This window comes from Pelodiscus sinensis, chromosome 2 (assembly GCF_052426305.1).
Source record: "Pelodiscus sinensis isolate ZL-2025 chromosome 2, ASM5242630v1, whole genome shotgun sequence".
Classification (NCBI taxonomy): Eukaryota; Metazoa; Chordata; order Testudines; family Trionychidae; genus Pelodiscus; species Pelodiscus sinensis.
In genome coordinates, this window is record NC_143053.1 from 115,563,877 (window position 1) to 115,585,263 (window position 21,387).

At 44.9% G+C, this 21,387-nt stretch overlaps 1 long non-coding RNA gene across 1 annotated transcript in view; it reads left to right on the forward strand.

The window, feature by feature from the left end:
* Window positions 1-21,387, forward strand: part of LOC106733043 (uncharacterized) — a 145,238-nt gene that overhangs the window by 42,645 nt on the left and 81,206 nt on the right. The window contains exons 2-3 of the long non-coding RNA XR_012901665.2: window positions 16,977-17,027; window positions 17,718-17,848. This is a non-coding gene — a long non-coding RNA (uncharacterized LOC106733043). The remainder of the gene's footprint in view (window positions 1-16,976; window positions 17,028-17,717; window positions 17,849-21,387) is intronic.

Below are 21,387 nucleotides of genomic sequence, written 5' to 3' on the forward strand. Positions count from 1 at the left end.
CGACCCTCTTTTCCAGGGGGATGGCGGGCCGCAGGTGGGTGTCTTGCCGTTGCAGAGCAGGGGCGAGCCAGGTACAGAGCTCCTGGAAAGTGGTCTTTCTCATGCGGAAGTTCCGTAGCCAGTCTTGGTCATCCCAGATCTCCATCACGAGCCGGTCCCACCATTCAGAGCTGGTGTCAAACCTCCAAACACGCCTGTCCACGAAAAAGTTCGGAGGCAAGGGCAGTGTGGCTGCCGGACGGGGGAACCCCTCGTCCCTCTGGTCTGGGTCCAGCTCGGGAAGGAGCCTCATGATTGTCTCACGAAGATGCAGCAACAGCTGCAGTATGGTGGTGTGGGGCCCTCGCCTGCCCAGGGGCAGCTCTGGCTCCATGCCACAAATAAGGGTCTGCAAGCAGAAAAACCTCAAAAGAAAAAAGCTGCTGGGGTGTCCCAGGAAGCTGAGCACTCCAAAGCAGCACTGCAATGCCTTGCAAAATTCCTCAAGGGACAGCAAAGGCAGCTGCAGGAGCAGAGCAACGGGTGTTCAGGAGTGTCCCTCTCACCACGCGTCTCTGCAAAGGGCAGGCAGGCAGCACCCGGAAGGAAATGCTGCCCCCATGCCCTGGCAGAAGCAGTTCCGGGTGGCTTTCAATTTCGAAAGAGCGTCCGGCAGTCTGGACGCTCTTTTTCGAAATAGCGGATCGATCTTTCGATCCGCGCATTGTAGTCTAGACGCGCTCTTTCGAAAGAGCCTCTTTCGAAAGATGCTTTCGAAAGAGGCTCTTTCGAAAGAAGCCTGCAGTCTAGACACACCCTAGAAGTTCTACATTTCCTTCCCTTTTCTGCCCCACTCTGCACGGAGTATCCATGAGCAAAGGTAGTAGCAGAGCAGAGGTTCGGAGGGAGCAGGAGATTTCTGGGAGAGTGCTCGTCTGGAATCTTAGGCATGCTCCTATGGCCCAAAGATTGTGATTAGTAGCTGAGAGAAACAGAGGGTCTATGGAGCACACTAATTTGTCTCCATGAATCATTACATCTGGGGGATGGGGTGGGGGAGGATAGGGGTGGAGGGAATCCCTAAAACATCACCCTTGCCTGCTGTAAATGATGGCAAGGGGGTACTGTACTGAACAAAGTACAGTTATCCAAATGGATTTCTATTATGCTTAGTACAGAATACCCAGTCCCTATAATACATCAGCCGCTACAGATGGCAGGAACTGGATCTGATTAAACAGGCTCTCTGAGTCATTTAAATAGACAGTTGAGAGGGAGACAGTAGTGCTGGGATGCAGGGATACATTGATTTGCACCCCTCTGGCTTTCGTGTTGATACAGCATTTAAAAATAAATTAGCTGAATCACTTGGTGTGAGTACATGGTCTTTCCTGCCTTTGTTAAACAAGCTTCTGGACTCACCACTCCCAGCTCAGAAAACATTCCAGCATCAGACATTGCCATGAGCCTTGCTGTATTAATGCAGACAATTCAGTGAAACTAATTAATGTGATAATGACACGGATGCTGCTCTTTTCCCTGGAATTAATGACACATGAATAAACAGCCTGCAAATCTGACATTCTTTTAAAGGCTCAGAAAGTGTGACTTGGGCCAGATGCATTTGTGAATACCTCGGGACAGGACGACAGGGTGGAGAAGCGAGGGGGAGGGAAGTGGGAGAACATACAGTTCAGATTTGCTATGGCAACCTGGAGAGCGCCAAACTCTAGTAAACCACAGTTCTAGCAAAGTGAGTTTATCAGTTTTCTTTGCATGAAATCATAAGCCAGCTGGGTCATGACTAGGGATGGGGCAGCCTCAAAAGATTTAGAGTTCATGTTCAGTTTGGATAAGCAGTTAAAAGCAGGGATGCTTTACAGGCCATCCAGACTTCTTAAGTGTGCATAGCTGGCCTGTAAATCTCAGAAAAACAGGCTTCCTCATGAAACATGTGGTAATTCTGCTTACAGTGCCAAAGTCAGAGGTCTAGCCCATACTAGTCATTTAGGTTGATAGAACTTCAAAGAGTGTGAAAAATCCACATCCTTGATTGACGCAGTTAAACTGACCTACCCCCCCCCCCCCCCCAGTGTGGACAGTGATAGGTTGATGGGAGAATTATCCTGTTGCTCTAGCTACCACCTATAGGGGAGATGATTTCCTATGCTGACAGGAGAAGCCCTCCCTTAGGGCTTAGGTTAGGTATCATCTTCACTGACATGCTACCGTGTTCGAAGTGTAGATGATCCATGAGACTCCTTAATACTTTGACTGCCCTGGGCCTACTTCACCCACTTTGAGAATGCTTAAGGGATTCTAAGAGTTGTGGAATTGATATGCCAAAGAGTCATAAGTAGATGTAAATTAAAGTTATGCTTAAGTACAATGAGATTCAGTAGGTCTAAATTTGACTGTTTAATTTAAGTTAATTTAAGAGAGTCTTGTTGACACAACCCAGGCCTGCTGATGGGAGGGGGAGAAGGAAAGGCACAGTTGCCCCAGGAGACGATGATTCAAAGGGACCCAGGGCTCCCTGCTGCCACTGCTGCTACCACGGCATCAACAGTGGCTGAAGCCCCAGGCCCTATTAATCACCACCAGAGCGCCACTCTGCACATTCTGCATGGTTCTGAGAGGTGGGAGGGGGCCAGTGGCATGCTCTAGGAGGTGAGGCGAGCTTACTGCTCTGGCATTGGCCCCACCCCTTTCACTCAAGACCCTGCCCCTTCTGCCTGAGGCCCCGCCCCTTCTGGGGCTGCAGAGCTGACTGTCCTCCACACACTTTGCCAGGGGGTTGGAGAAGCTGTTGGTTCCCCTGACACCACCTGATGCACCACCTCTGAATTTGGCCAAGTCTCAATGGCGAACGATCCAAGAATGCCTTACCTGGTGTGTTTTGACACGTCAGTTTTTAGTTGTGGAGAGAAACTGGAAACTGGCAGGGAATTTAGTATAGTTGGGTTCTAAAAAACGGGTTAAGGTTCAGGATGAGGATGATCTGTTATGCTATCCAAGCCGGAACAGCCCCCCTACGGTAAATGTGATATTGTGGAGGAAAAAGCCTCTCTTGAGCTTTCTTATTCTCGGCATTTGGACAGCTTGCACTGCAGTCAGCTGTTGTTTTCTGTAAAAGCAGCAGTTCCTGTCATCATTTTCAAACGTAAGTTAGCAGCACAGCTCTGTGAAGGAGACGTGCAGAATGGCTCATTCAGACGCTGCACACTCACAGGTGATCTTTAGACCTGCACATTTTCCAGTGGAGCTGGCAGCTGCTCATGTTGTTCATGCTTGGGTGACTAGCCAAAGAAGGAACTAGGCGGGCATTTATCCAGTTGAGGCAGTTTCAAGCAGCTGAGGCAAGGAGGAAAATTACCAACTCTGACATCTGTTGCTCCCTACAGGTCTCTTTTATTATAGCCTGGCAAGTTGTCAAGGTGCACGGACATGACCCAGAACTGTTACACCCCTTGGCAGTCCCACCCCCTTGTCATAGGTAGCAGTTGCAGTTCCCATTTTTGACATACCAGGAAATCCTGGTTCTTGCTGTTCTGAAGTGGTTATGGCACAGTTATATAACCTGTATTTGCCACCAGTAGTACTTGTACAAAAAAGTGTACTCGGAATGTAATGGAGCAGAGCAGCGTATAATACGTGCCTTTATATACTCTAGTGAAACCTAGCTTAAGAGGTCAGCAAAAAATAGTTGTTTAGTAGATGTGCTATTTAATTAAAGGTTAAACAAGTTGCAATGGAAATCTTGGGTGCTCTTTAAAAGTGGTTGGTCAGTAGAGGGGAATGTCTCTTGGAAGTGGTCCTTATTGCAGGTTTTGCTGTATTTAGGTATACATGCTAGTTATTAATAACTATTATTTATATCACACTGTAGCTCTTTGTCCTCTCAGGACACTTGAGAAGCCAATTCTATGTTTAGCCCCCACCCGTGTAGGCCTCCTGCTCTCTGAGAAGCAACGAGGACCCAAGGTTCAGTGGCCTGCAATGTTTGTCAGTAGTTTGTGAGGGCAGAATTCTATTTATCTATTTCCGAGAACATTTGTCCCGCTCTAGCTTGCCAAAAAGAATACAGTGCAGTGTAGCAGCCATTCAGAGTGATGGTAAATATTTGTTCCGTGTGCAAATGCTTCTTGTATCCACATGAGATTCTGTTGATGCATTTTTTTCTGAAAGGGAAAGGATTTTGGTTGTGGTCTGTTATGTTCCACGATATCTCGTTTCAATGTAACTGAGCAGAGCGCGATGCTTGAGAGAGGTAGTTTCTTTGGGAGTATAATGTGTCAAATGAATTAACACCACTAGCATTCCCCTTCCTTCCCCTACCTGTGAGTAGTTTGAATTACAAGTACAATTTGCAAATTCTCTTTCTTGGGAAATCCCCACCACTCACGTTTATTTTGAGATTTTGTCATTTGTTTTTATAGTCTTTCTACTGGCTATACTTCCATCTCCTGGTATGTATCTCCACTAGACTTTAGTACTGTGCCTTTATCAGTCCCCCCACTCCCCAACCGCATTTATGTTTAAATCTCATACTAGATTTTGCTAGGGTTACATCTACTGGCTTCTCTGCTCCACTAAATCAGCTCAGCCACTGGGAGGACTAGAAGCATGTGTGGTTCCTGTGATCAGCTGGCAAGATGCAGACTTGCTGGCAGGGTCTAGTCACAACATACAGTTTGAGAGATGAAGGGACCAGAGGCATCACAGAAGTTTTAAAATTATTACAGTCTGCTAAAGATGGAGCTGATGAAGATGCGGGGAGACAGATGAGGAAAGGACATTGGAATGCAAAGGCAGATCAAAGAAGGGGAGGTAGGGAATGGGGAGAGAGGTGAGAGAGAATAGAAGGGACAGAGAGCACCAGGGCAAGTGATGAAAGCAAATGAGAGAACACACGGGGGAGAAGAAGATGAGATAAATATGGACATTAAAAGATAAGGGGGCGTTTATAAGGGCCTGGCTCACAGGAAAGTGGGTGAGATACTAGACTCTATTGTCTGGTCCCAGACTAAAAAACAAGGACTTTTTTTTTAGGGTTGTGAATCACTCAAGTGCTTGTGCTTTTGTTGTTCTCTGTCTAAAGCAGTGGAACAGATCAAAGCAAGGCTGAGTTTTGTCTCTCCCCCCTGTGCTTCTCTGTTCTGTGCCCTTCCAACTTGTAGTTCCGGTGAAGAGAGAAATGGGGGACAGAGGAGGACCATAAAGCTCTCCCTCTTCCTTCTCTGAGAGCCAGAAAAAGGGTTTTATGCTGACTAGACTGGTTCAGTGACTCAGTCCTTATGCAGTAAGGTCACCTGACAGTTTTGACAAGCATTGACTTTAAACAAAGGTTGGCATGAAACACAGGCTCACTATGTGAGGAGAGTGCAACAAGCTGTGAAACAAATCATTTTATCCCAGTGTAGCAATATATGTCTTGGGCAAACATTTTGTAGTTAAATACCTGGAAGGGAACATTCTGAAAGAGGGCATGAAAAAATGAAGCCATTTCAGCCATAAGTTCTCTAGGCAATGGGACATATTGAAAGCCCAGCTGCCCCCAGGTAAGGTTTCTTTACCCCAGTCATATAGCCTACGTCTACACTGGCCCCTTTTCCGAAAGGGGCATGTTAATTTCACAGGTCGTAATAGGGAAATCCGCGGGGGATTTAAATATCCCCCGCGGCATTTAAATAAAAATGTCCGCCGCTTTTTTCCGGCTTTTAGAAAAGCCGGAAAAGAGCGTCTACCCTGGCCCCGATCCTCCGGAAAAAGCGTCCTTTTCCGGAGGATCTTATTCCTACTTCAAAGTAGGAATAAGATCCTCCGGAAAAGGGCGCTTTTTCCGGAGGATCGGGGCCAGGGTAGACGCTCTTTTCCGGCTTTGAAGTAGGAATAAGATCCTCCGGAAAAGGGCGCTTTTTCCGGAGGATCAGGGCCAGGGTAGACGCTCTTTTCCGGCTTTTCTAAAAGCTGGAAAAAAGCGGCGGACATTTTTATTTAAATTCCGCGGGGGATATTTAAATCCCCCGTGGATTTCCCTATTACGACCTGTGAAATTAACATGCCCCTTTCGGAAAAGGGGCCAGTGTAGACGAGCCCATAATGTGTAGACAGTAGTGGCTACTGTTACATGGAAAAGGGATGCTACTTTTCTTACCCATCTTTCTGCCTTTTCCCATTCCTCCTTGTATTTCCGGTCTATCTTAGGGGTTTATACTCTCACCCATCACCACGGAATCTGAACACAGAATTTCCTTCCCAAATGTCACTTCACCAATTTACTCCTTGATGGCTTCAGAGAGATTTTAAAATGATGTCCCAGGACAGTCCCCTCTCTGGACATCACTTTTTCTTCAGAAGTGCACCTGACATGCCTATTTTCTCTGACACAAAGCTGATGAAGTTTTATTTGTAACCTATTGGAATTATTAATATAAGTGTGAGGGTCAGGTTGACATGAATGGAGGACTGTCAAGCAATATTTCCAGCTGTGCACTACTCTCGTGAAGTATGGGTACATCTAGACTACATGCTTCTTTTGAAAGAGATCATCTAGACAGCCACAACTTTTCAAAAAAGCGATCTGCTTTTTCGAAAGACAGCACCCAGGCAATCTGGAAGCTCTCTTTCGAATAAGTCCTGTTTGCAGTCAAGAATGCCTTTTTGAAAGAGCTCTTTTGAAAAAAGGCATTCTGCCTCGTAAAATGAGGTTTACCGCTGTTGAAAAAACTGCTGCGTTCTTTCAATTTAATTTTGAAAGAATGCAGTGGCAGTTTAGACGCAGGTGAAGTTTTTTTGCAAAAAAGGCCACTTTTTTTTAAAAAAAAAACCCTGAACTATGATAGCAGCAGTGGTTAAGATTCAGGCCAGTGCCTTCAAAGCAAAATGATCCTGATTCTTGTAAATATCAGATTTATTCAACTCCCTGTAGTTGCTGAGAGGAAGATAGCAAACAAAGAACAAAAATAGGAGTAGGGAGTGGTGTTTTTAACTGACAATGGAGAAGAGAGACCCTTTGCCACCTTAGGGTACATCTACACTGCAGAAAAAGATCAAAGCTGCTGCTGTCGATCTTCCACGGTTTGAATTAACGGTCGAGTTAAGATAGCTAATTCGAAGTGAGGGGGACAATCTGGTTGATGCCGGTAGTCCTGCTTCATAAGGAATAAGGGAAGTCGAAGGAAGAGTGTTCTCCCTTTGACTTCCTGCAGTGTGGACAGTGCCACAAGTCGAGTTAAGCTATTTCGACTTCAGCTAACTTGAGCAGTTAACATAGCTGAAGTTGTGTATCTTAATTTGACTTTGTCCTGTAGTATATCTACCCATAGATAGAAAATGGGGCTGGAAAAGATGCCCTACATTTTCTATTCTACCCTCTTGTATGAAGCAGGATTGTCCTTTGCACAAGCTCTTGAAGTTTTAAATAATCTATTCTTAAACATACAATGCCTCAATCTCCTCTCTGTAGTATGTAAGATCCTGGAAAAAATTTTGAAGGAGAAAGTAGTTAGAGACATTGAGGCTAATGGCAATTGGGACAAATTACAACATGGTTTTACAAAAGGTAGATCGTGCCAAACCAACCTGATCTCCTTTTTTGAGAAAGTAACAGATTTTTTAGATAAAGGAAATGCAGTGGATCTAATCTACCTCGACTTTAGTAAGGCATTTGATACAGTACCACATGGGAAATTATTGGTTAAATTGGAAAAGATAGGAATTAATATGAAAGTTGAGAGGTGGATAAGCAACTGGTTAAAGGGGAGACTACAGCGGGTCATACTGAAAGGTGAACTGTCAGGTTGGAGGAAGGTTACTAGCGGAGTTCCTCAGGGATCAGTTTTGGGGCCAATTTTATTTAATCTTTTTATTGCTGATCTTGGCACCAAAAGTGGAAGTGTCCTAATAAAATTTGCAGATGACACAAAGTTGGGAGCTATTGCCAATTCAGAAAAGGATCGGGATATCATACAGGAAGATCTGGATGATCTTGTAAATTGGAGTGATAGCAATAGAATGAAATTTAATAGCGAGAAGTGTAAGGTTATGCATTTAGGGATTAATAACAAGAATTTTAGTTATAAGCTGGGGACACATCAGTTGGAAGTAACGGAGGAGGAGAAGGACCTCGGAGTCCTGGTTGATTATAGAATGACTATGAGCCGTCATTGTGACATGGCCGTGAAAAAGGCTAATACGATCTTGGGATGTATTAGGCGAGGTATTTCCAGTAGGGATAAGGAGGTGTTAGTGCCATTATACAAGGCATTGGTGAGACCCCATTTGGAATACTGTGTGCAGTTCTGGTCTCCCATGTTTAAGAAGGATGAATTCAAACTGGAACAGGTACAAAGAAGGGCCACTAGGATGATCCGAGGAATGGAAAACCTGTCTTATGAAAGGAGACTCAAGGAGCTTGGCTTGTTTACTTTAACCAAAAGAAGGCTGAGGGGGGACATGATTGCACTTTTTAAATACATTAGAGGGATAAATACCAGGGAGGGAGAGGAATTATTTAAGTTTAATACCAATGTGGACACAAGAACAAATGGATATAAGCTGGCTAGTAGGAGGTTTAGACTTGAGATTAGACGAAGGTTTCTAACCATTAGAGGAGTGAAGTTCTGGAACGGCCTTCCAAGGGAAGTAGTGGGGGCAAAAGATCTATCTGGTTTCAAGATTAAACTAGATGGGTTTATGAAGGGGATGGTTTGATGTGATAACATGATCTTGGTAACTAATTGACCATTCATTATCAGTGGGAAATAGGTCAATGGAGGGATGATAGGAGTTACTATAGAGAACTTTCTGGGTGTCCGGCTGATGAGTCTTGCCCACATGCTCAGGGTTTAGCTGATCGCCATATTTGGGGTCGGGAAGGAATTTTCCTCCAGGGTAGATTGGCAGAGGCCCTGGAGGTTTTTCGCCTTCCTCTGTAGCATGGGGTATAGATCACAGCTAGAGGATTCTCCGCATCTTGAGGTCTTCAAAGTATTTGAAGGCTTCAATATGTGAGATATAGGTGAGAGGATTATTCTAGGAGGGGTGGGTGAGATTTTGTGGCCTGCACTGTGCAGGGGGTCAGACTAGATGATCATAATGGTCCCTTCTGACCTTAAAGTCTATGAGTCTATGAGTCTCTCAGAGGATAATTTCATTGACTATGGACCCAAATTTTTTGTATTTGTTTCTAATGTTCAGTGTATTATTCCTCTATTTTGATTCAGTCCTGTAATGTGTTCAGCGTCTCTCTTGAGGACCCTCAAATCCCTGAGGCATTAATAGGAGCTGAGAGTATTCAACATTTCTTCACTGATATACCACATAATGCAGTCATTTCAAGTTGTTAGCCCTTGATAGGGTATTCTCAAACACTGAACATTCTATTAGCTCTTTTTTTTCTAAACCCAGAAAAAAAGCCCCGCTAATTATTCATCGCTATGGCAACTTGCATTTGTATTAATAGATTCATAGATTTTTTTAAGGCCAGACAGGACCAAATTGAAAAGCTCTTCTGACCTCTTGACCATAGATTTTCACTCTATAATTATTCTTTTGTACTATGTAAGAGAATGCTATCAATAGAGCCCTGAAAATCAGATATCCGCTCTGGTATCCACATCCCCTGGCTCATTTTTGTGGATTCGGATGCAGACGCAGATACAAATTTTGTATCTGCGCAGGACTCTAACTATCAAGTCCCAAGCACTCATGATTGAACTAGAGCATATCTTTTAGAAAGCCATTCATACTTAATTTAGACTCCAAGTGATGATGAATTTACCAGGGCCCAATTAAGTGGTCCATAATCTTTATTGTTTACTTGTCTAATTTTTTATATGAATTTTTTTTTACTGTAATTTCCAGTCATTAGATCTTATTTTGCCTTTGTCACATTAGAATTGCACTACTATTTTAATGTCTTCTTCCTGGGTAAGTGCTTATTCACTGTGATAAAGTTGCCTAAATCCAAAGTTACTAGAAAGCTGTGCAGAGTATTCTAAATGAAAAGAAACGTGCAAATGTATTATCTACCAGCAGCTTCATGCTAGGCTTGAGTGATATATATTTCTCTTTCAGCAGTTTGAGGAGAAATGAAGAGCATGGGGCGTAGGAGTGTGATGGATCTAGCAGGGGCCTAACTTCTCACTGCTTCTTTTCAATAGTTTTGGACAGTAAACTTTCCGAGTGAGGGGAATTCACTTTGCATATCTTACCTAAAAGTTTGTCACCCACTCCTGTTGTAGCATCAGTAGAGGACACCTTGTCTGCTCAAAGGATTTGAACATAAAAGGGGATATTGATGATTGGTCATTATAGGGAAACAAACAGCCACCGCTCTGTATTGGAGGATTTGGGAGTATGTCTAGACTACATGGCTCTGTCGCCAGAGCCATGTAGATTCATTTACTAGACATAATCAAATGAAGCAGCAATTAAAATAATCGCCGCTTCATTTAAATTAAAATGGCTGCCGTGCTGAGCCGATCAGCTGTTTGTCGGCTCAGCACGCTAGTCTGGACGATCCGCAGTCCACATCAAAGGCATTTATCGACTGCCCCGTTATGCCTCGTGGGATGAGGGTTACCGGGGCGGTCGACAAATGCCTTTGATGTCGACCACGGAGCATCCAGACTAGCGCGCTGAGCCAACAAATAGTTGATCAGCACAGCGCGGCAGCCATTTTAATTTAAATGAAGTGGTGATTATTTAAATCACCGCTTCATTTGGGTATGTCTAGTAAACTAATCTACATGGCTCTGGCGACAAAACCATGTAGTCTAGACATACCCATGGTGTCCATCATGGGTACTTCTTTGGGTTTTTCAGAAATGTCTATTGATTTTAAAACAGTGATACAAAATTATTATTCTATATCAAACTCTGAATAAGCAAGAAAACACATTTTGCAAAACCATCTGGGACTGCTAAACTGCCTCTTTCCCTGCCCCTCAGCATACTGACTCTTTAGCAGTCTCATGTGACTATCATATGTATATCTGTGTTTCCTTTGGATCAGAGAGAGATACTTTCCCATACTCCAGGTTTGTCTTCAACCTGATGAATAAGGGTACGTCTAGACTACAGGGTTTTGTCAACAGAAGTTTTGTCGACAGATACTGTCGACAGAACTTCTGTCGACATAGAGCGTCTAGACTACATTCAGTTCTGTCGACAAAGCAAGCTGCTTTGTTGACAAAACCCTGTAGTCTAGACACAATCCTACATGCAATAACACCTTCTGTCGACAGAACTCTGTCGACAAAAGGCGTTATGCCTCGTAAAATGAGGTTTACCAGCGTCGACAAAACTGCTGAGTTCTGTCGACGTTATGTCGACAGAACTCAGCGGTAGTGTAGACGCAGGTATAGTTTTGTCGACAAAAGTCCACTTTTGTCGACAAAACTCTGTAGTCTAGACACACCCTAAGATATTCACGTGGAAACAAATTCTACCATGTCACTATATCAGTTTCTTATGTGTGGGAAACAAGAACATGATCAGTTTGAACAGATCAGTCTTAGAGTCTCCAGTCTCCTGAGTTTCTTGGCCTAACTCTGCTGCACGGCTAAGTATTGCTGTCCTATGAGGAAAACTTAAGTGGCGTTCAGGTTTTATACTGGATCACAGTTCACTTTGAATAGACTTGGCCTGAACTAACGTTCTGCTTGCAGACACCACTGAGCTTTGAGGAAATTGAAATCCAAACAGAGATCCAAACTTCGCCATGGGCTCCAGTGAAGTGGTGGCAGGGTCAGAGCACAATTGTGTTCCTCCAGCTAGTTTATGGATCCTTGGGGAGCATTACCAATTGGCATATGTTACGGAAGCTCCTAGGTTGTTCTAATGTAAGATGGGGTGAAGGCTAGTGCAGATATGCTGCCAGAACCAGGGCGCTCTCACTGGTTGCCTTATGGGTTCCCTCCTCTCCTGCACAGAGCAGCTCTCAGAAGGGAATCCAGACCACAAATCTGGGGGGGGGGGACAATTTTCTGAAATGAGAAAAGCATGTCATGTTGCTACATAGAATTCCTTCCCATTGTGACAATGTTAAACATAAATCAAAGGTAAGGAGGGGTGGACTCCACCCACTCTGTATTTATTAGTTTGTTTTTCTAATGCTACACCAAATGTGGCTACTTCTCCTCCCCCTGGGAGTGCTACAGTGTGGTCTGCAGATAGAGTCCATGCAGAGGACAGGTCACAGGATGTAAAGACAGTTAGGCCATTCAGCTGGAGAAGGAACATCGTCCTCTCTGGGATCTTTGCAGATCACACTTCCTCAATGTTGCAGTAGGTTCTATTCAATAGAAATTAAAAGAAGGAATCGGTCTTCTGCCTGGCAAACTGCCAATGCAGCTGTTGGCTCGACAAAGTCTGGATGCTCCTCCATTCTAGTGAGGATGGGAGTATTTTTGTTTCCAGTGCAGCGTGCGTTCACAGTGATGATCTAGAAAGAGTTTGGCTCCTGGTTGGGTGCTGGCACAAATACTTCATTTTGTCAGGGACCAGAACACTGGCAAGTTTTAAGGTTTTGTCATGTGGGAACAGTGGTGAAGAAAAGAAAAGTGAAACCAGATGTTTGTTTCTTACAGTTGCTTCATATTCATGTGAGAGAGGGGAGAAAGACCATAAAAATGTCATAACCTTTGATCCTTGAGACTCAGAGTTACACTCTGTGAAACCTAGTGCTATAAATTCCCGCCTCTCTGCAGTTACGGGTTCCGAAGAGACAGGACAGTTGTGACACTTCTGGCATTTGTGTGTGTGTGCATGTAACCTGGAGGAAAAAGTACTTTGAGAGTTAAAGCTAACATGCTATTTTTTTATCAGATCTGCTGCATGTAGAATTTCTCCGGGGATGTATCCATGGAGAGTGCTGAGAGTGCTTAGTATATTTGGAAATTTGGTCTGAAAGTGCCTTGGTCAGATGTCGTGAGTGACACAAGAGTAGTGTTGCCAGGAAAATTCTCTTTTCACTGCACAGCAGAGAGATGGCACATTATATTCTGAATTCAGAAACCAAAATAACTTTGAAGAATGTGAGACAACAGATGGGGGAAAGGGGGGTGTTGTGTGCGTGCCCCTGTGCGTGCGCATATCAAGCCAAACAGAGATTTAAACAGAAAACATGTAGGCGCAGGAAAACCTTTTCTGTAATGCACCATGACTACTATATGATTCACTCCACAAAGTTGTCTTTCTTGATCTTGTCTATCTTAGGGTATGTCTACACTACCCCGCTAGTGCGAACTAGCGGGGTAATGTATGCATACCGAACGTGCAAATGAAGCCCGGGATTTGAATTTCCCGGGCTTTATTTGCATAAGCCGGCCGGCGCCATTTTTAAATGCCAGCTTGTTCGAACCCCGTGCCGAGGTGTACAGATAGTTCGGAATGGCTTGCTAGTCCAAACTATCTAGCCCGTGCCGCGTGTAGCCGCGCGGCACGGGGTTCGAACAAGCCGGCATTTAAAAATGGCGCCGGCTGGCTTATGCAAATAAAGCCCGGGAAATTCAAATCCCGGGCTTCATTTGCACGTTCGGTATGCATACATTACCCCGCTAGTTCGCACTAGCGGGGTAGTGTAGACATACCCTTAGGGATCTAAGTGAATTGTCGATTACCTGATAAGCCCAGTCGCTTCCTGCCCCCTTGCTGCCTCTGTATCGGGGCGGCCTGAGGTGAGCTTTCCAGGGTGCAATGAGCGGTCGGCGCCCCCGCCTCCACAGCCCTCAATGGCGTGATGTCATCATTGGGCACTCGTTTAACGCGGTGCCCTAGGCAACGGCCTAGTCGGCCTATACGCATGGGCCGTCCCGAGTGGGGAGGAGGAGCCGGTGCTGGGGAGGCGCAGGCTTAAAAGCCAGTTCCCACCAGCACCGTTTCCGGGGGGGAAACAGGGGAAGCAGAGGCACAGCAGGGGAAACGGTGCAAGTGGGGACCGAAGCAATCCCCACTCACTCAGGGTCCTGACTGCTGCACCTCTCCCTTTGAAGGGTTCAGGAGCCCACAACTCTTGTACATTTCAAAGTGAGAGGTGCAGCAGTCGGGATGCCATGTTGGTGCGGACTGCTTCAGTCCCCACTTGCGCAGGTTCCCAGCTGCGCTTCTTCCTTTGAAATGTATAAGACCCACAGGCAGCTCTTGTACATTTCAAAGACAGAGGCGCAGTGGGATAGCGAGCAGCCACCCTTATCGACTAATTGAGTAGTCAATGGAAATTCCATTGACTACTCGATTAGCTGATTAATCAAAATTTAACAACCCTAATCTATCTTGCTCAGAAATATGTTTTGAATATGATGAGATATGTAGGAAGGGCAGTCCATCTGATCAGAATAATATCAATTCTTTGGTTGTCTTCTGTAACTGGAGATGGTCTGCGCCACCAGGTTTGGTCCTGGATCTTAATTCACCCCCAAGTTCAAGAGTAGACAGATCCATTTCCCTAGTTGTAATATGTCTGTGTTTTGACTTCTGACATACAAGCCTTTTAGGGCAGGCATGTTAGTATAAAGTACAGTGTATAGTTGCACTACAACTACCAGGAATCAGTACTTAGAAAAAATACAAGATGAGAATAAGGAAAAATAGTTTAATGGATACAGCTTTAGACTAGTGTTCAGGAGACCAAGGTACATTTCCTGGCTCAGCCATAAAACTTCACTGTGTGACCATGAGCAAGTCACTTAGGGTATGTCTAGACTGCACGCCTGTCGACAAAGCCTCTGTTGAAAAAGAGCGTCTAAACTACAACCAGTACTGTCGACAAAGCAAGCCGCTTTTTTGAAAGAGGGTTTAGACACTCTCTTTCGAAAAAGCACAGTTTGCATGCAATAGTGCCTTTTTTCAACAGAGTACCATCGAAAAAAGGTGTTATTCCTCGTAGAATGAGGTCTACCGCCATTGACAAAACTGCCGCATTCTGTCAACTTACTGTCGACAGAACGAGGTGGTAGTGTAGACGCAGGTATAGTTTTGTCGACAAAAGCCCACTATTGTCGACAAAACCCTGTAGTCTAGACACACTCTTAGGGTATGTCTACACTATCCACCTTAGTTCGAACTAGGGTGGCTAATGTAGTCATTCGAACTTGCAAATGAAGCCCAGGATTAAAATATCCCGGGCTTTATTTGCCTGTTCTGGGCACCGCCATTTTTAAATGCCCTGTAGTTCGGACTCCCTGCCCGCGGCTACACACGGTACGGGATGGGTAGTTCGAACTAAAGCCCCTAATTTGGACTACTGTTACTCCTCCTGCAATGAGGAGTAACGGTAGTCCGAATTATGGGCTTTAGTTCGAACTACCCAGCCCGTGCCACGTGTAGCCGCGGGCAGGGAGTCCGAACTATGGGGCATTTAAAAATGGCGGCACCCGGGAACATGCAAATAAAGCCCGGGATATTTTAATCCCGGGCTTCATTGGCAAGTTCGAATGACTACATTAGCCACCCTAGTTTGAACTAGGGTGGCTAGTGCAGACATATCCTTAGTCTCTCTGTCCTTCAATTTTCCATTTATGCGATGAGTATGATACCTCCCAATGTCATAGCGATGTCATGAAGAATGTTATTACAGTTATTACAGCGATGAAGGCAATGTAAGGCTATGTCTAGACTTCACAGCTTTTCCAGGATCCCAGAAAAGCAATGCCGCATCAAAGGAGCACATCCTCTTTTCGGAATTTTTTTTGAAAAAGTGGGCACTCTTTTTTGCCATCCCTGTAAACCTCATTTTACAAGGAATAAGGGATGTATTAAAAAGAGCACTTTCCCCTGAAATGTGGTGCCGTATAGATGCTCCAAATTTTGGAAAAGCCTCTTTTGACAGTAAAGTGGAAAAAGATATGCAATTTACGTACCGCAAATTGCGTTTCTTTTTCCATCTTACCTTTGCAGTGTAGACCTAGCCCAGGTATCTATTTGGACTTTGTACTGAAAGCTAGGTTTTGCATACAACCTAAATTATTAATATAACTGAAAATGGGCTTTCACTAACACTGAATATTTAAAAATGTACAATGAGACTTAGGGAAGGAGGATAGAAGGTGGAATTCTAGATAATGCTGAGAACTCAGGGAAAGAGGAATGGTGTAATAGAGCTGGGTTTTTCTTTTATATTGCTGCTCCTGCCTCTGTCTCTACTCCCGGAGAGTAGTTTGAAGTCATTAGTAAAGAATGGCCATTAGACTCTTACTAGTTTTCCTCCTGGGGTTTTGTTAAAGTCTTTTTCTCTCTTCTCTCCTTTTAGTGTTACTTTAGGACTGTGCAGTAGAACTCCTCCAGGATTAAAAAATAGTCATGCTGCAATGCAAGTGTTGGGAGATGAGAGAGTTTGCTGTGGCAACCTGATTAGCTGGGATGAAATGATGGTGGGAAAGAGAGCGAGGGAGCACAATGTTCTTTTCTTTTTATGGAAAGTGATATATTACTGTAGACCACAGTAATCCAAGGTCTGCTCTTTGCAACTTAGCGATTTGCAGACAGCCCCCATTTGTGCGGTACTGACCATGTGTGCAGCTGTGGTGGACAGAGGGGTGTCAATTAATCTTGATTTGTGCTATGGATTACATTATCCGAGAAGAAATTTATCATCATATTGAGTTGCAATATGTGTAGATGAACATCGTATTGTATGTGTGGGGAAAGCACAGAAATGTGCTGTTGCATACAATGCACTTGTTCTTACTGGAATTGTTGTGTTATAATTGCACGGACAAAGCCCCTTTCTTCTTGAGAGCCCTGGTCCAGGTTTGCAAACTTGTAATATCACTTCAGACAAAAATGTTCCTCTGCAAAATGTTTTGCAAATACAACATTGAACATTCCGTTCTCACAACAGCATTATGCCCATTTTAGAGGTGGGATAAATTAGGGCTTCTTTAATGAATTTTCTCTCTATATGTATTAAAAAAACTTTTCCTGTGGGACAACAGAGTGATGTAATCACATCACTCTGAGTCCCACAGCCCCCCTTCCCCTCCTCCCCGCAGCTAACCCTGCAGGGTTCAGCAACCTGTGGCTCCTGAGCAGCAGCACTGAAGGTAAGTTGCTGCTGCTGGACTTGTGGTTGGGAGAGGGAGGACCAGGATTGCATGGAAAGCTTGTGGGGGGAGCATCAGCATCAGCAAGGTCCATGGGCGGGGGGGGGGAGGCTCGGACTGGGGGTCAAGCTGCACTGGCAACAGAGCCCTCAGGAGAGGGGCAATGGAAAGGCCCGCAGTGTGGGGGGGTGGCGATGAGCACCGTGGAGGGGAGACAGGGGGTGCCAGTGGAGAAGCTGTGGCAGGGGGCTGGGTCCTGGGTGGAAACAGGGCAGCCTCCCTCCTCCTGGGGGGGGGCGGGAGCTGTGCACTCTCCCCTACCCCCTTCCCGCACCCCAGCCCCTCACACACCCTCTCCCCCCTCCTGGAGGTGTGTGCCCTCCCCCCTTCCCACACCCCAGTCCCCTCACACACTTCTTCTGCTGGGGAGAGAGCCAGGGATGGCCTGGCCCTGCCCACCAGCAGGGAGAGGACCTCAGCCCCGGGCCCTCCCCAGTGGCCAGAGAGACAAAATGCCAGGGCCAGCTGCAGGAGCAAAAAGCCAGGGCTGGCTGGGGGGGGCAAAGAGCTGAGGGAGGGGGCAGGGCTGAGGCTGGGGCGGCTTCAGGGCGAGAGGAGGGTTGATGAGCGCAGTGACCAGAGGGATCCGCCCCCTAGTATTTATTATTTTTATTATTGTTTATATTACAGCTGAAAACATGTTGGACACTGAACAAACCCAACGATGAACTAAGTCCCTGTCTCAAAGAGCTTTCAATCTGTATAGACAAGACAGACCAAGAATGGAGAAAGAAGAGATAAGTAAAATGGCGGAGAGGAAGGTAGGCACATCTTGTTTGGTTTGACTTTTTAATTCTTTCTTCAGCCCTTCCTCAATATGGTCAACCCCAAGCTTTCAAAAATCATGAGATTATCTTAAAATCATAGGATTTAAAAAATAATAAATTAGGGGATTATTTTTATTTGTCTTCTGATATTTATGGTTTATGGTTTCAAGCATTTCTATATAATCATTAGTGATAGAAACATCTTTTTATAAAAATTAAAACTAAGATTGTTGCATAACCATAAGACTACAGGATCGGAAATTTTTAAAAACCCAGCAAAGAGCACAGTACTCACAAGAGTTGGCAATGCTGCTTCCCTTCCACTTCTCTGTCTAAATCAACTTGCTCTTCCATTTATGCTCCAAGAGTCTGTCCTTCTCTCTGCTCTTTTTCATCTTGTGCACTCCACAGCATAGATTTAAGCTCTGTGTGAACCAGAGACAGTACAATCTTCCAGGTGACATCCAGGTTAAAGAAAGTGTCAGAAAATTGTCAGCAGGGGTTCTCTGGGGGTGGGGTCCTGCCTGGCCTCACTTGTCTGCCTGCATTCACTTGCAGCTTCAAAGATGCAACTCCTCTATCGAATCCCTTCTGAGGTAGGAAATGGGGGGGGGGGGGGGGGAAATGAGGAGAATCTACCCTCCATAGGGATTACTTGTGGGGAGAGCAAAGATCTGAACCTACCCCTGTCAGTTTGGGGAAAACATTCAAACTTAGGTGCCTAACACTCAGTATCTCCAGCTATATACAGCCACTTAAAATAAGTGGTTTTACTGAGCACCCATAATTCCCAAAGACTTCTATCCCAGTCCTTTCTGCTTCCCAGATCTCCGTGCAGGGCCTAAAGAGTAGGGGCCTCTTCTTTAGGGGCCTCTTCTATCTCCTCAAGCTTGGGTGTAGTCAGAGGCAGTAGAGGGCCAATTAATCTTCCTTGTTGTCAATGGACCAACTTCACCACAGATTTAGTAGGGCCAGCGGTAGTAGCAGCACATTTTTCTTCTCCGCTTCCCAGGTTACTGATCAACACAGGCTCTGCTCTCCTCTTCATCAGTTTTCCTTGTTGAACTGCACTGGCCAGAGGAGCAGCGGGTAGTAGGAGCAAAGATAGGGGAGGACAATGACAAGACACAGCTGCTAGTTGCTGCTTAGCAACTATGGAAGTGGCCCTAATGGCAGAGTTGGCTGGGTGTGGATAGGAGCACACTCTGGCTCCTTTCAGAGGGCCATGGAGCTGTTGATACTTGGGAGCCACCTTTTTATAAACAAACCAAACCTCTAGAATAGAGAAAATCAAAGGAAAATCTAGTCTGAGGCAACGTTAGAGATGAAATTTTAAAGTAATTGTTATCACTTATTTTAACACTGCCAGAAAAGCTCTAGGTGCCTCGCCATACAGTTAAAAGACAAGGACCCTGATTCTGGGGTTCCCTGAATCCCTTGTATAACAACGCTGTTGGCATGTACTGCCCGTAAAGCTGGTGTATGTCTTCTTCAGGTAATAGCCTACCAAAAGGAGGAGTCTGTAGTCTAAAGCTGATGGAACAGCCCTATGTCACCCACTGTTGTATCCCAAGTGTAGGAGCATGTGGTTTGGGGTCTAGGAAAAGTTGAGTTGGGGGAGGAATGAAGTTGTCTGGCTAAAGTGAACTATATTCTAGATGGTCTGAGATTGTGCTAGAGACCATAGGTGGCTACTGCTGATGAGCATAAATTAGAGCAGCCACTAGGACTGTTCTAAATTATGCTGGAAACTGTGCCCATTCCAGAATCTGGGAGGTATAGATATGGCCCATTCACCCCCTTTGAGAGTTCCAGGGCCCAACGGACTTAAAACCACAAATGCATAAGGAGTGAGGTGGGTGAATGGATAAAAAGGCAGGCGGGGAGGAGTAAAGGAGGAAGGAAAGTAGTAATGTTTGTAAGATTACACAGTTACTCACAAAGGCTACATGTGGCACAATGAAACAAAAATAACGTGTTTATTTTTCAGATCAATGGAGATGATGAGCAGGTTTATAATTGCCTACATTCTTGAATGGATGCTCTTAAATTCTTTCATCAATTTTTATAACACCCTGTTAAATTTGTATACAGCACTGTTGGTTTTCCTACTTAAATTTGATAGGATTTTTAAATAAGCATATGGTTGCTATGAAAACATTAACTTTCCTTACGCTTGAGCATTTAAAAATTGCAACCCTACTGTTGCACTAATTTTGCACATAAAATGCATTAGAATTTATGCTTCTAGGACCTGTCTTGTACACTTCCTTATCCCGTTGTTACCAAGTAACATGATTGTGGGCACTTGGTGGCAGTTTCTCTAGTTTATTCATAAGCTCTGCCATTGTGGCCTCTGGCAGGCAAGTCACCAAATAGTTCTTGTTTGTGGTCACCACATGATAAGCAACTGCTGTTTCTAATGATCAAATTGTTTATCACACATCTCCTGGCACAGGCAGCAGAGAAGGCAATAGATTCCTTCAGGAGATACTTAGCTTGCCATCTTTGTAAGGAACATGGCTACCCTGGGAACAGGCGCAGCAGAGGCAAAAAAAAAAAAAAAAAAAAAAAAAAAAAAATCCCCAACCCAACCCCCCCCAAAATAAAAAAAAAAACACCCTAATTTTAATATGGATTTTATAATCCCATTCATAAGATTAAATGATGGAGTTGCCCGTGCGAGCAGGGAACTGGTCTCAGTGAACCAGAAGGTCCCTTCTAGTCTTATCTCCTGTTGTTCCTATGGGTGTGTCTAGACTACTGAGTTTTGTCGACAAAAGTGGACTTTTGTCGACAAAACTATACCAGTGTCTACACTACCGCTGAGTTCTGTCGACATAACGTCGACAGAACTCAGCAGTTTTGTCGACACTGGTATACCTCATTTTACAAGGCATAACACCTTCTGTCGACAGAGTTCTGTCGACAGAAGGTGTTATTGCCTGTAGGGTTGCGTCTAGACTACAGGGTTCTGTCGACAAAGCAGCTTGCTTTGTCTACAGAACTCAGTGTGTCTGGATGCTCTTTGTCGACAGAAGTTTTGTCGACAGATACTGTCGACAAAACTTCTGTCGACAAAACCCGGTAGTCTAGACGTACCCTATGAGAAGAATGCATCTTCACAAGAGTTTAACCCATGGTGTCTCATTAAAAAATGTGTCTTACATGCAATAGGTCTAATTCTCATTTTATGCAAAAGGGAGTATAAAGTAGATATCCAGCATGAGTTTTCTCCAGATGCATGCACAATAATGGGCCTATGTTCAAGTCAGAAACGATGTGTCTGTATTGTATTTAGACACCTGCCACTGGCCTGTGCCAGCTGAATTGGGCTCGGAAGCCTGGGGCTGGCAGGCCTGTTTAATTGTGGTGTAGTTGTTTGGGCTCAGGCTGCATTTTAAGCTCTGGGGGCCTCCCACCTCACAGGGTCCCATAGTCCAGACCCAAGGCAAAACCCAAACTTCAAGCAAAGTTAGTTAAACAGCCGCTTAGCCTGAGCTCTGCAAGCTTGAGACACCTGGTATGGGCCA